At 43.2% G+C, this 12,562-nt stretch overlaps 1 long non-coding RNA gene across 1 annotated transcript in view; it reads right to left on the bottom strand.

Moving 5' to 3' along the window:
- Positions 1-1,421: 1,421 nt before the first annotated feature.
- LOC149453569 (uncharacterized) overlaps positions 1,422-12,562 on the bottom strand; it is a 198,814-nt gene continuing 187,673 nt past the window's right edge. The window contains exon 5 of the long non-coding RNA XR_016314670.1: positions 1,422-1,533. This is a non-coding gene — a long non-coding RNA (uncharacterized LOC149453569). The remainder of the gene's footprint in view (positions 1,534-12,562) is intronic.

Genomic DNA, 12,562 nt, shown 5'->3' on the forward strand with positions numbered 1-12,562 from the left:
CATCTCCATTTAATATCTAAAAGGGAACAGGGAAAGGGATATAGATGCCAATTTGACCCACAAACAAGTGCAGAGGATGTACCTCTTCTCTCTGATACTCCTCAATCTGCTCCATAGTTTAAGGACCGGTTCACACTATTGCAGTGTGGGAAACCGCATGTGATTCGGACAGGAATCGCACTGTATTCCTGTTCAAATCACATGCCATTCTTTGCAGTCTTTCCCGCAGGAAAGGTGCATACCTTTTTTTTTTGCACTGAAATCAGGACTCATGGGTGTTCACAACTATGTGATCTGACTCACCCGAACCTGCAAACCTTTTTGGGGTGTCGTTCACTTAATATGTTGCTAAACCCCGGACCCTGCATTCACTATACCTGGTCTCCCACAGTACACTGAACATGGAAATGCAATAATTTTAGTAAAAATAAACTGCTAAATACGTTTACTCAACAGCATTTAGAGCGGTCTTGTGACTTCTATCAGCATCCAGCTGAGCACTGGTAATCTTGTAGTAGGAGTTTACATTCTCCTCTCACTGTCTTATGAGGCTACATGACTGATAGCCAGGGGCTACAACAATGACCTTTGACCCTCTGTCTGCACAGTGCTGATTGGCCTTGTGCCGATCACATGCACCCTCCCAAAAACAAAAACTCTCTAGCAATGCTCTGTGGAGCATGTGCAGAGCGTCTCCTAGGGCTTTGTACTATCAGAAGATGTTTTGGGGGTAGTGGGAGAAGGGGAGGATGAGAGAAGACAGGATCAAAGAGACTTTTTAAACAATGTGGAGGATTAACCCCTTAAGTTCCACAGTGAGTATAACCAGCATACTTTACTGCATATACAGACTGATTTTACTGTTGTGGGTTTAGTAACACTTTAACACAGACACCTGCAGTGGTTCGCATAAACGGAGTGTGACTCTGATGTGGTGCGGGAAATTAAAATAATTCCCTGCAAATCCCGCACCACATCAGTGTGAACCAGCACTAAAATAACTATATTATTGGTGTCATTAGGAAAAAAAAGCTCCATCACTGGTGTCACTGGAGTAAAATAGGGCCTATATCAGTGTCAAAGGTTCAAAATACGTCTCAGATTGCTGGTGCCAGAAGGATAAAACAAACCCCATCATTGGTGTCAACTGGATAAAATAATTAGAAATATAAATTTCTATCACAACCCCATTTGTGATGTCCGGCTACATAAAGAAAACTAGTGGAGCCACCACATCTATGGACTGGCAAGCTGCAATATATTACATTTCTCTTCACTTTATAGAATGTGGACTAAAACATTAGAGATGGCACACAGAAGCCCCATGCAATCACTACACAGATGTCACATATTATGGGATGCCAGTTTCATCAAGCCACAGTATCATCAAGTATCATCAAGTCCAATGATAAATCTAGAAACTCACCATAACTGATGTGCTCAGCACTCCGCCAGCTTCAAGACTTGTGCTCTATACGGTGACTTGCACTTTATGAATCTGAGCGTCAGTGGGGAACCACGGCCTCTTCTCTGCTGGAAGAAAAAAAATGCACAAGGTAAGCATGCCATAGTGGGCAAATACTGTATACTGCTTATGGAAAAAGTTCCTGGGAAGCCCAGCGCTCCTCAGCTTTAACCCCTTAACGCAGGCGCCTCCTGGCTCTTTAAGAGGCTTCTAATCATGTGACCACGATGATTGGCTGTCACAGCGGTCACATGATCAGAAAGCTCCGGATCGCAAGTAGAGATTGCCAGCGCGGACAGCGACATACAGGTACATTGCTGGTCCGCAAATGGTAAACCTATCACATACAGCTTTATACAAATCTTCTGTTTTTGTCATTTGCATACCCTGTTGGCTATGCTGCACACATGAAGGAAACATACGAACACATGGAACTCTTGCTGAAGCACATCCGGTACACCAAGTACAACTGGAATATCTGTGGTAGTGGCTCTGCTGCTTGGAATGCAGCTCACGTGTACCATGTACTGTTGCTACGTAGGCGAATGGGACAGCCATGCAATATGCTATGCTTCAGCCTTGCTACAGGTGTAGGCCACTACTGAAGCCTGGTTGAAAAACTCCCAGAGATGGCATCATCCCATCCTTTCCTGTTGCTAGGATGTTGCTAAGACACTTCCAGCCGTTACTGCTCACACCCACCATCACAGGAGCTCTCAAACATCCGGAGCAGGCATCCTCCAACAAGTTCCATCATGCCTCTACAAGTCATAGCTGTAACTGTCAATTTTGCAATGTCTTATGGGAAATGTAGTACAACAGCTAGAGAGCCGCAGGTTGCCTACCCCAGGTGTAGATGGTGACCCGTGGAGCACTTGAGTATCTTGGGGTTGCTATTGGAGACTTCAGAACTGTGACAAGAGACTGCTTTTCACCTTGGAGGCTTTGTGTACATGAACTGGAGTCGCATCATTGCGGTGCAGAGCCATAGGAGATATACAGTCCATGTGGAGCGCTCACACCTCTTCTGAATGATGATTATAGAAGGCCATAAAATAATAATAATCCCATACCCTGTCCAGTCCCATTCCAAGGAACAAACAGTAACTGCTCCTCTGTACTACAACAAAATGGCTGTCACACTTTTGTTGCCATGGTTACAAAGAGGGCTCACACTGGGCCTGTATGTTACTGGCCTGACCGCTAAACATGAAGATGTCTCCATTGTTATTGATAGGAGACAGGATATACCACAGTACTGACTGCACAGCACACGCCATGATACCTCACACCTCACTATACCGTATAATACCTCCCAAAGATATACAGGCCACACACAGCGCTGACATCGCTCCTTCTCACTGCTTACCAATGAATAATCATCATATAATGCCATACAACAATGAGAAACCCACACCAAGTGCCCGTCCCAGGGGACAACCTGTCTCCAGCAACAGACTCTCTGTACTACAACAAAATGGCTGCCAACCTCCTATTGTCATAGTTACACAAGAGGGTTCCCACTGGGCCTGTATGTATGGGCCGGACTACTAAATATTGGGGCGTCACCAGGAGAGGGGATGTACCTCAGTACTGACTGCACCATATATGTCATCATGCCTCACACCTCATACCTCACTATATCAGATTATAGCCCAGTGAGAACATCTCATTATACCTCACACCTCATTGTACCACATATACCTTCCACCTCATTATACCTCACATATAATACCTCACACCTCATTGTACCTCATATAATACCTTCCACCTCATTATACCTCACACCTCATTGTACCACATATAATACCTCACACCTCATTGTACCACATATAATACCTTCCACCTCATTATACCTCACACCTCATACCTCACTATATCATATTATAGCCCCATGAGAACATCTCATTATACCTCACACCTCATTGTACCACATATAATACCTTCCACCTCATTATACCTCACATATAATACCTCACACCTCATTGTACCTCATATAATACCTTCCACCTCATTATACCTCACACCTCATTGTGCCACAAATAATACCTCACACCTCACTGTACCACATATAATACCTTCCACCTCATTATACCTCACATATAATACCTTGTACCTCATATAATACCTCACACACAATACCTCACACCTCACTGTACCTAATTATACCTCATATAATACCTCACACTTCATTATAACCTCATATAATACCTCACATCTCGTTATATCTCACATAATACCTCACACCTCATTATACCTCACATAATACCTCACACCTCATTATACCTCACACCTCATTATACCTCACATAATACCTCACACCTCATTCCCTGACCTTAGGTCAGACTCTTCTTCATCCAATTACATACTTCAGAACAGACCCTCATTCATCCCATTACAAACCTCAGATCAGACCCTCATTCATCCAATTACATACCTCAGATTAGACCATCCTTCATCCAATTACATACCTCAGATCATACCCTTCTTCATCCAATTACAGACCTCAGATCAGACCCTCCTTCACCCAATTACAAACCTCAGATCATACCCTTCTTCATCCAATTACAGACCTCAGATCAGACCCTCCTTTATTCAATCCTTTTCCAGTAAAAGACCCAAAATCAGACTCCTAATTCATTATCTTGCTATGTCAGACTTCAGCCAAGGAAGGTCCTTCAAATTCTTTAGATCCAAGAGGCCATAACAGGTCTCTTCTTCCTGATAAGGAGAATTAAGAAATCCTTTTCCATCTAGTTCCAATCATAAAACTTAGAGCAGACCCTTCTCCATATTTGTTCAATACCAAACTTCACGTTACTGCCAACTTAACTCAAGATCCTAGTCTGTTCTCCTCCCCCAGCTTCAACCTCAGACATGACCTATCTTTCAGACTTCATTAACTACCTGCCGACCGCAGATAGCCGAATGACGGCTGCACTGCGGCCGGCCAGTTCTGAGTGGACGCCATATGACGTCCCCCCAGAACGCGCTCTCCTGCGCGCCCCAGGGGGCACGCACCCGGCGATCTCCGTGATCGCTGTGTCCTACGGACACAGCTGATCACGTGATGTGGTAAAAGGCCAATCACAGCGGCCTTTTACCACCTGATCAGCGGTGTCCAATGACACGCTGATCAGAGGGAAATGCAAGTGCCGGTTCTCGACTGCACTTTCCTCACGCTGTCAGATCGTGAGGAAAGTACTGCCGAGAACCGGCAGTTGTCAGAGCGGGGATCGGCACCGATCATCAGGGCACTGATGATCAGTGCCCTGATGATCGGTGCCCAGCAGTGCCACCCGCAAGTTCCGCCTACCTGTGCCCAGCAGTGCACCCACTAGCTCCGCCCACCTGTGCCCAGCAGATCACCCACCTGTGCCCAGCAGTGCACCCACCTGTGCCACTCTGCAGTGCCACCTACCTGTGCCCAGAAGTGCCACCTACATGTGCCCAGCAGTGCCACCCACCTGTGCCCACCCACCTGTGCCCACCAGTGCCACCCACCTGTGCCCACCCACCACTGCCACCCACCAGTGCAGCCCAGCAGTGCTGCCAGTCAGTGCCACCGGTCAGTGCCCAGGGGTTGTGCCAGTCAGTGCCCAGCAGTGATGCCAGTCAGTGTCGTCTATCAGTACCCATCATCAGTGTCACCTATCAGTGCCGCCTATCAGTGCTGCATATTAGTGCCGCCTATCCGTGACACCTCATTAGTGCTGTCTATCAGTGCCGCCTATCCGTGCCACTTCATTAGTACTGCCTATCAGTGCCCTTTAGTGCTGCCTATCAGTGCCCATCAGTGCCGCCTATCAGTGCCCATCAGTGCCGCCTCATCAACGCACATCAGTGAAGGAGAAAAAATGCCTGTTTGAAAAATTTTATCATAGAAACAAAGAAACTTTTTTATTTATAGCGCAAAAAGTAAAGCGCCCAGTGGCGATTAAATACCACCAAAAGAAAGCTCTATTTGTGAGAAAAAAATGATCAAAATTTCATATGGGTACAATGTTGCATGACCGCGCAATTGTCAATCAAAGTGCGGCAGCGCTGAAAGCTGAAAATTGGCCTGGTAAATAAGGGGGTATAAGTGCCTGGTAGGCAAGTGGTTAAGCTCTTGGTCTGTTTTTTTCCCCTAACTGCAACCTTAGACTGCACTTATCTTTCATCCACCTTCACTTGCCAGCTTCATGTAAGGTCCTGGTCTGTTCTCCTTCCCCAAATGCAACCTACTGTTGCATATGTACTGATGCATAAAGAGTCAGAGGCATTGAGCACACTTTAAAGTACTGCACATGTCTGGCTGTACAGTAGCTGCATGCTCTGTAGGTTGGCACACTCTAGGCGAGTAAAAGATTGTCTCTTTGACACCTAGCCTGACAGGACCTCTTCATCAGATGATAAAAAGAACCATCTGCAATTTGTTACATTAGCCTGATGAAGGGGGCCTGACATGATCTGTAACATCGGGATTTCCTGATGTGATCTACTCCTGCCATAATAGGATGCTCTGCCAGAATACCAACCTTGAATATACCTGCATGGAGTTTGCATGTTGTGTCTGCCCTAACGTGAGTTTCTTCCAGGTTCTCTGATTTCTGCCCACACTCAAAAGACACGCTGGTAGGTTATTTGGCTGCTGTCTAAATCACTCCCTGCCCTAGCATGTGTTTATATATGAGAGTTCGAGTCCTTAGATTGGAAGCTCCATGAGGGCAGGGAGTGATGTAAATGTACAATGTAAAGCAATATGTAAACTGTCAGCACTATATAAATATCTGTAATGATAAATTAATTCATTAACACATTCATTGAAAAGTGGACATTATTCTGAATCAGCTGATGTACCTGCAATGACAATCGACATTGGCTAACACACCATATATTAGATGGTCAGCTCTAGTAAGATATGCAGTAGGAATATCTGAACTGATTACCAGAACCAGCAGAATACCCACTTTGTCTTAGGTACCCTCCGATTTCTATATTTATTTCCACTTCCATGCTGCTCAGATCCTCAACATCACCCTTGCAAAGTCACTGGAGAGCAACTGGGGGATCAGTTGGTGGACCTGCATGTGGGAGGGGCCTAATGTGCCCATGCACTAGGGGTACCTTTGCCCGAGGGCACACTTACCAATGCCTGGGACTAGGCAGGAACTGCAATCATGTGAACAGTCTAACATCAAGGCATTCTTCCATCTCAGTTGAGCTCCCATGGTGTATAGTAATAAATTGGATATGTGTGTTAGGTGGTTTCCCATCGCTATACACCATGACTTCACCAGCCAGCGTACCTCTGTTACCTCACTGCCAGTAACAGAATGAGATCCCACCAGACACAGAGCGCAGATCTCATGTGTATCCTGTTGTAACTCCTTCACTCTCATACCATATGGCTAGGTTGAAGGTCTCCATAATGCTGGTCTGGCCCACTTGCTATGGGAGGGGGACCGCTAGGGAGGGACCCACAGCAGCAACCCACTTACTACTGTAGAACACCTCACCTTATCTAGGTAACACGCCTCGATTGGTTGCCATGTGTCATGCATATCACATCCCTCTGCGAATGAGTGACGCGGTCGGGCGAGCGCTAGCTGTCAAAGCAGGGGTTTGAGGGCTGGTCCTTTCATTCATAACATGTTACATCCTCAACATGAGTGTAACATGTAACATGGTGTGAAAAGTGAACTTATCCTTTAATATACAAAGTATAAGTTGTATTAATTTTTCCTTTGTTTAGTTTTCCTATTGATTGAAATAGCGATTTGTATGTAATATTGTATGTTTACACTGACTATTGAATATTAATGATCAATGATTTGATATCACAGCTTACCTCTGCCTACCTGATGAAGCTGATAACAAAACACATGGAATTACAACACTCCCTTCCTGCCCATTGAAGAAGGTTGATGCAGCAGTTGCTATCTTTGAGCTGAGTTATGTAAAAGGACTAATAGGCCAGATGCTATCTTATCTATGTAAATATATATGGTAACAGGAATTGTAATTGTAATATGATAAGGAGCTTTGACTTACAGAGGTACAGTATATATACAGAATATATATAACCCATGTAATGAAATGTATTTGTTGCAAGCAATTTTATGGAAATTGTGCTTTTATTAACATTTATTGAATACAAAAAATTAAACATAAAAAAAATCAGCTACCAAAAAAAGGGACCATGAAGGAGTTAAAGAGGCACTGTGTTTGCACCCATTCATGATCCCTCTAGACAAGTCTTTGGCAGGGTGTTATGTGACTGAAATGCATTGACATTATTCAAACCCATTTGAATGATCTCTCTACTGGGAATTACCAAAGGGCAGCATTGCAAAATTTTATCTTCCAGTTTTAATCCCAACAAATCTTTTTTAGTAAATTTGACTTCTTTTTTTTTACTTCATTGCTGAGTTATTCATTTTTTTTGCTATTCTCTAGCTTACATTAATGATCAGTGAAGAGTTTCCTTACGTTGATGGTTACTGAAAAGCTCACTTAATCTGGCGGTAAGCAGAAAAGGGACTCTTTAAACAGGTGGTCAGTGGGAGAAGGTCCACCTTACCTGTGATTAGTGGAAAGAATGTACCTTACATTGGTCCTCAATAGGAAGAATGCCCCCTTAAAGATAGCTAAAAAGATCATTGGTGTCAGCGGTTACTCTTTTCTCAAGGAATATCTAGCAACCTCTGGAGGACCCCTAGGGTTTTATAGAACCCTAGCTCAGAAAGACTGGTCTATACTATTCCTTCACATACCTATGCCCCCCACAATTGCCCTAGACCCCCTACACCTGTTTCCCTTCCCCCTCCACTCTCTATTCCCTCCTTTCATAATCACTCCCAACAACATTCCTTTTCCGTACTCTGCCCGACCTCTTCCCTTTTTCTCCCCTCAAAATCCTTAGATCTTCATGGTATGCCATACAAATTGACAACATTATGTGATACAAAAAAAGGCTTATGCTTTGTTTGGGGGGTCAGACAAGGAAGAAGGAACGCTTGGATTTTTTTAATCACATTTATTGGTTTAAGGGACATGCAACGTATGTGCCAACCATGACTTGTATACTAACATTCTTGCCTTCTATGTTCCTATGGCAATAAAGATAAATGATATAGAAAACAGAACAGATATATCTTCCCTTTTAGTCTTGGTGACAAGGGTTTTACCAGACAAGAAGTGCAACAACCACTGTTCTAGCCTTTACTACTTTAAAAAAAAAAAAAAAGCTCTTTTATTCACTGTAGCTGTTCCAGATTTTACCTCATTTCCTATCTGATGAAACCCATGTCAGCAAGAAAGGAAGGACATCTGTATGGAGCCCCGGATAGCCAGTGCCAAGGGCTTGATTTGATAGTGAAGAGCCTGATAGGGATACATTTGTGGTAATATGGTCCTCTAAGCTCTGCATGATAGAGGAATACCCACTATACGTGAGGACCCTGCACAACCCATACCAGGCTTGAAAACATCTAGAAAATGTATGCTAAATAAAAAGCTTAAAATACACACAGGGGCATCTACAGAGGGGTCACTGAGGGAGACCCTGAAGCCCAGGGTTGGTCTGCGAGGCCCAAGAACTGACTCTCTATACCAACACTAAGCATGCTAAAGACCCCTAAGGCCTGATTTGAGAAGTGGAATTGTCATTTTAGCCCCAGAAGCTTACTATCTATTGTCACAGTCAGTGGAGTTAACGCTGTTTAATAAAAGACAGACCTTTTTATGAAAAGCGTTGTTGCAGTTTAGGCTCAGGAGCTGACTGTCTATGTACATAGTGTTCAACCTGCTGTCTATGGATACTTATTGTGAGGCCATCGGGCCCCCACAGCCAGTGTTTTCCTTGCCTAGGTGTTCTCCGTGTATTGTAACCATGGCCCAGTTGTTCCCATTGTATTGCATATTAAAGCGGTATTAAGCCCAAAACCAAAAATGTAATATATTGCAGATTACCAATACTTAGATGATAGTTTTCTTTTCTGAAAGGAATGAGATAGGAGGCACAGAAGACAGCACCAGTTTGTTGGAGGTAGGGGAGTGTTACATGTATTAGCAGATTTAGATACATTAACAAATTGAATCCAAACTCCAGCTCACACTTTATAATCATTTACAGCAGTTTTTTTTAATTTTGGGAAACCCAAGCTTCTCAAGCATCACTCCCTCTGTGATGTGAGTGTTGTCTTACCCCCCTCCCCCCTTCTTTGCTTTTGCTGTGCCTTACCTCTAGCGTTATTTTTTCCCATCTCTTCTAACATTCTGATGAAACTTTGTGATTTGTATAGTACTGCTTGGACCTTGAAGAAGGGGACACTCCCTGAAAGCTTGTCTTCAAAATTGTATGTTAGTGCAAATACAAAAAGTATCACGGACAGTACTCAATTGTTTCTGTCGCAAATGCACTAACAGGGCTACAATCACCTCAAGCAACATGAATAAATAAAAGCTGATTATTTTAATCACCCGTCAGTAGAACTACAGGCATCCCTTTTTTTAATTTTGGATAGAGTAAGGGAGGGGTTATAACCTGTCAGAATTTTTTTTTCGCCATCTGTGCCTTTCCCTTCACTTCTTGTCCCATAGCCAAAGAGGAAGCGAGAAGAAATCCCAGCAAATTAACAGAATTCCTTGGAGACTCTAGTGTCCCCATTGGAAGATTTCCCCCCTATTACTTTTCTGGGTACAACCCAAAATGTAGGATTTTCTTTTACTTTCAGTGATAATGGTAATCAGGACAAATAGAGAGGGCAAATCTCCCTAACGGAGACACAGACAGCAATAAAATCTGACAGGGGTTTTAATCCCTCTCCACTCTATCCATAACTAGAAAAAAAGGTTTGCCTCCAGTTATACTTTAAATGGTTTGCCTCATCCATGTACACTGCAACAATCTGCTGGAGAGCTTCCTGTTTACATTAAATATACTGTAGATTGATGTGTGTATAGAATATAAGCATACTATCCTGGTGTATTAATTCTGTGAATTAAACCTCCAGTGTCCCCTCTGAAAGGCAGACAACATCATCACCCAACAAGCTATCTAAACATGGCTCTGGACTTGCATTAGTACGGGTAGCACTGTTTATAAAGGTGTGTTGCCCATCCCCCATACCATGCCTCAGCAGCAGGTTGAAGTCTCTAAATTTGAAAAAAAAATGACTGTTATTTTCAGTTGAATCCACTGAGATTTGAAAATTACAGTTCCACAGCTAAAGGTGGGGGATGGAAACCGCCTAACAACCCCCCCCCCCCCCACCAGCCCTACCCCAAGACAAACTGCTGTAAATTAACATTTGGTTGATTTATTGATTTCAACAATTTCTCCTATTAAAACAGCCTGATTTTACACCACTCTGCAGGCTTCATTCACAAAGCTAACACACTAAGATACAAATGTTATTTTATATATAAAATATTACAGTCATTTTCAATGTAGTCAAGTTTAAATATTACATGTGAGCACAATTAATATATGTATTCAGGGGTTTGTGAATTAATCCCATTAGTATTCCTGATAATTACAGTGCATAACCCCTTATGTAACATATTACTGGGCTCCTTAGACCAGAGTTCTTTGTTCAAAACAAGATCTAAAAATAGCAACCAATCAGCTGTGCTCACTGTGGTCATGTGACCTCTGTGGTCATGGACCTCTGTGTGATGTCACAGTGTAGCAGGCAGACACTTTCTGTCTTCCGTGGTGAGCAGTACTGTACTAGACTGCTAAAGGCGTTTTCTTCAAATATCTTGTTTATATTTGCACTAATGTGCTCCAATTTAAACATTTCTCATCAAATGACCACTGTTGAATCTCAGCGAAAAAGTAAGAAACTTTGTCTACATTTTTTTCCCATATTTTGAACAAAAACATGTTTTTCTCATTCACCTCTACCTACAAGTACTGTGCACACACATTCATAACACAGGCAGTGACAAAGTCAGCTCCTCTCCCTATTCTTTTCTATTGAGAGCTGAATCTTGGCAGCCATCCAGCCCTCTAATAGAAACACAGCAGGTGCTGCCCCCTAATGGGAACACAAGGCAGGTGCTGTAACATCTTTGTTGTTTGGTAATAATGACTTCACATTATATACAGCTAGAGGGGTTAGGGTGGGCTTGTTTTAAAGCTCCCTTACTGCTTGTTAAATTATAGGAATACTTTAATGTCCATAGTCTGGGCACAGATGCTCTTTAGGCTTACATGTATTTATTGTTTGTCATTGACGCCATATACTTGTTTTACGTTGTGTACATACAGCCGGATAATATGTGACAGATCTGCATATGTAGCAGAATGGTATATAGTGTAGAATTGGTTCTCAACATTATAACTTTATTATGCCTAGTGTGGACAGGCTTTGGATTAAACTGTTACCTGAGCAATTTTAAAGTCAGAAGGGATATATCTTACATGGTAGGTGAATATCCCCTCATTTTTTTTAAGTGGGCCCTTTAAGGACCAATCCAAGATTAATGAATGGTGAAAAAGAAATAGGAAGAGAAGGAGGGGGTTATCGGGTGTGGGAAGGTTGTGGTAATGTTCCCAAGCCACTGCTCTGTGTGTCCATTCACACACAGAGCTGCAGTTTGGCCCTGCCCCCTCTCTCACCTCATTGGCTGACTGGCTGTGATCGACAGCAGTGAGAGCCAGTGGCTCCTGCTTGCTGTCTTAGCCAATGAGGAGGCAGAGACCTTGGACAATGAGGCTGTCTTGCACATTGCTGGATTGCGATAGGGCTCAGGTAAGTATTTGGGGGGGGGGGGGGAGCTGGGGGGCACTGCTGCACACAGAAGGTTTTTTACCTTCATGCATAGAATGCATGAAGGTGACAAACCTTGAGCCTTTACAACCACTTCAAGTCAGCCTTTTTTTAATGTGCTGCCAAAGAGGCTCAATTTCTGTTTATTTCCATGTGGCTGAAGACAAGCCAGCTAGGGTCACAATAATGACAGTGCTTTGGGACAAACATTTTGGTGTCTAATGCCCAGAAAGTCACACTATACAGTATATATTCACAATTTTGTTTTCTTAGTTTTAGACAAAGTGAGGAAAGGTTAGAACACAATTAAAACCATTTTCTTTTATTTTACAGG

This window comes from Staurois parvus, unplaced genomic scaffold, assembly GCF_062004578.1.
Source record: "Staurois parvus isolate SC_StPar_1 unplaced genomic scaffold, SC_StPar_1.0 ptg000448l, whole genome shotgun sequence".
Taxonomy (NCBI): Eukaryota; Metazoa; Chordata; class Amphibia; order Anura; family Ranidae; genus Staurois; species Staurois parvus.